The sequence below is a fragment of the Alligator sinensis genome, unplaced genomic scaffold (assembly GCF_000455745.1).
Source record: "Alligator sinensis unplaced genomic scaffold, ASM45574v1 scaffold106_1, whole genome shotgun sequence".
Lineage (NCBI taxonomy): Eukaryota > Metazoa > Chordata > Crocodylia > Alligatoridae > Alligator > Alligator sinensis.
The window spans coordinates 457,679-460,504 of record NW_005843011.1 but is presented as its reverse complement, the minus strand read 5'-3'; the positions used below and the strand labels follow the sequence as shown (position 1 = coordinate 460,504).

The 2,826-nt window shown below is 55.3% G+C and overlaps 1 pseudogene; it reads left to right on the top strand.

The window, feature by feature from the left end:
* Positions 1 to 2,826, top strand: part of LOC106723027 — a 19,050-nt pseudogene that overhangs the window by 4,222 nt on the left and 12,002 nt on the right.

Below are 2,826 nucleotides of genomic sequence, written 5' to 3'. Positions count from 1 at the left end.
CACTCATCCAATGATGACTGAGCAGTGCCTGCCTCAGAGGGGCTGGGTGTGAAGGCTCCTTGGTAAAGCTCCTTGAGATCCAGACACAGAAGGTGCCATGATAGTGCCATTTGTGCCCAGCTCCCTGAGCGTCCGCGGGTGGGCACATTGGGAATGGACAGGCTTGTAGCAGCATCACCCCCCCAGTTCCAAAGTAGTCCCACATGGCTATGCTCTCTTTCTCTCTCCAGCCAAAATTCCTAAGGCCCAGGGGCTGCTGGCGCAACTCCTGGTGAGTAGCCCTGGAGAGGTACTTGCCAGAGGTGTGGGGAGGGTCAGTGGTGTGGGGACACATGCCTGTACCCATAGCTGGAGGAGCACGCGCCGTCTCTTCCCACACTCTGCGCTGCCCTGTGCTGGCAGAGTTCCCTTCCCTTGGCGGAGCAGAGCCGGGCTCTGCCCCTGCCTTGCAACGTGCGGAGGGGCGTACAGGATCAGCCTATCACAGCACTTCAGCCTATGTCTGATTGCTGAATGCTCTAGCCATGTATGGTGGAGGACAGTTTCCCTTCTAAAGAAAGCCATGGAGTCCCGCTCGAGAGCTGAACCCGTTTCTCTCTCGCTGTCAGGTGGTTGCCTCGGCCCTGGGTGACGGCAGCCGCGCACATTCTGCCCTGCGGGGAGTGTGGGCTCTGCTCTGCACGATCCATGGCGCACATTCTGCCCTGCGGGGACAATGGGCTCTGCACCGCACGATCCACCCTGCTGTTGGAGAGCAGTGGAGGATCAAGATTCCCATCCTGCTCTCGGCTATTGAAGGTAACAAGCAAGGAAGGAGCACAGTGATCTCTGCAGAACGGAAAGGGAGAGGGGAGGTTGCAGCCTCCTGGAGCCCCCCGTGGCACCATTCCCCTTCTGCAGCATCGCATGCTTGAGAGCTTCTGCTCTTTGCCACAGGGGGCGAATCCAGGGGCTTGACAACATGGAGGTTGATGGGACACAGGGTAGGGTTTGCCCATGAAAGGCTCCACCAGATTAACCACTCTCCTGTAGTTCTCTGCACTCCTGGGAGGTTTCTGTTGCCAGAGGAAACCTCTGTGCACTTTGTTTTTCTATGAAGCCCAGTCCTGTACTGTGCTGTGCCGAGCACATCCATGAGGTGCTGAGCACCCTCCATGCCCCTTATGGCCACTTCTGCAGGGACTGGTCATGCACAACTTCCAGACATGCCAGCATGGTATGTAGTATAGTGCAGGGCCTGTGACCTTGGGATCCCAGGAGGTGACTGGGTGCGGATGCAGCAGTTTCGTAAGACTTGATGCCCAGGGAGGCAACTAAGACTCTTCTTGTTTGCCTCCTACCTTCAGGAAATCCTGAGACCTCCCAGGACAATGTGTGGTGGGAGCACCTGCTGCTGAAGGTACAGGATGTCTCTCAGATCTGCTGTTGAGAGCCAGCCAAACTGGGTAGGGCTGTCTGGGAAGGGAGGGTTCCCTCATGCTGCAGGGAAATGCGGTGATGAAAGTCAATAACCCAGAAAGAGTCCAACTTGGAAGGTTTGCCAGTGTCCTTGAGTTTGGATTGGCATCCAGGTTTGTCCATTTGGGATCCTCCAGCCTTTCTGTACAGTCTTTGAGCTCAAGAAATGGAAGGAGATGAGGCTTTGGTTGGGGGCTTCTGCAATTCCCAGGTCTGATCACAATGCAAGTCCAACACAACAAAGCACTGAAGTCCCTGACAGTTGGAGGTGCCCATTGTAGAGCCCATGGAGCCTTTTTGACTTGATCCATCCTCCCCGCCCTACACAATCTCTCCCCAGTGGACAGGTTTCTTGGCACAATCTCTTCCAAATTTCTGTCCACTGGTGTCAAGGTTGTGAAGGATCCTTGGGCAGAGATGAAGGGGGAGCGAGAAGCAGGAAGATCCAAGGGTGTCCACATGTAGCGTTCTCCAAAGGCGTCCTATCCCTGTGGGACTTGGGTGCTAGAAAGGGCACAGCAGAGGAGGACGACAGAGACTCAGCCCATGCACCCAACCCTTTCTTTCCCTTCACCTGTGCCCTCAGTTCCTGAACGTGACACTGACAACCATTGATGACGATGCCTGGAGCAGTCAGCTGAGCCTGGAGCTGCAGCACCAGACAGCCAGTTATGCCTGCTCCTCCCTGGAGAAGGTGTGTGCTCTTGGCAACGGCTGGGTGTTTGCAGCTGTTTCGTGGTGCTGTGGCAGGAGGCTGCAGAGTTTCTCTCCACAGTTTGCGCTTTTCCGTTGTATTTTCTTGATCAAAGGAGTTGTCCTTGGTTGTCTGTTCTCTTCACTGACCTAAAGGGAGTTCTTAGCGGGGCTCTTTCTCTGCCTTTAGCTGTCATTTCCCTGCAGAGAGTGGGGCGCGTTATTTGCTGTGTGGGTGCTGGGGCTGGACTCCCTTGGTCCTTCCTAGGGACGGGTGTGTTTCTGGGCAGTTCTTGTCCTGACCAGCAGGCTACTGTGTTCCCAACTCTTTGGTGATGTTGGTCTCCTTCTTTCAGAGTTTCCTATATAAGTCACTTGGTACCACATTGGCCTCTTGCCAGGATGTTGCCCGTGTGAAATCCCAGCTCCAGAAATCTCTGAAGGGCACAGATTACATGAATGCTTCTGAGAGAGAGGTGAGGACCCTGTTCTCTCCAGACATGGCCAGGTCCTCCCGTGTCCTCACTTCTCTGTTGCTCTGTGTCTGGGGCTTGTTTGCTTCATGGCCTTCCCTTGTCCTTTCCCTCGGACAGCCCCCTGGCTTGTTGCAGGTCGGATAGGCAGTTCTAGTATCGGGAGATGGGGAGGACTCTCGGGTCTGTCAGCCAGACGGTC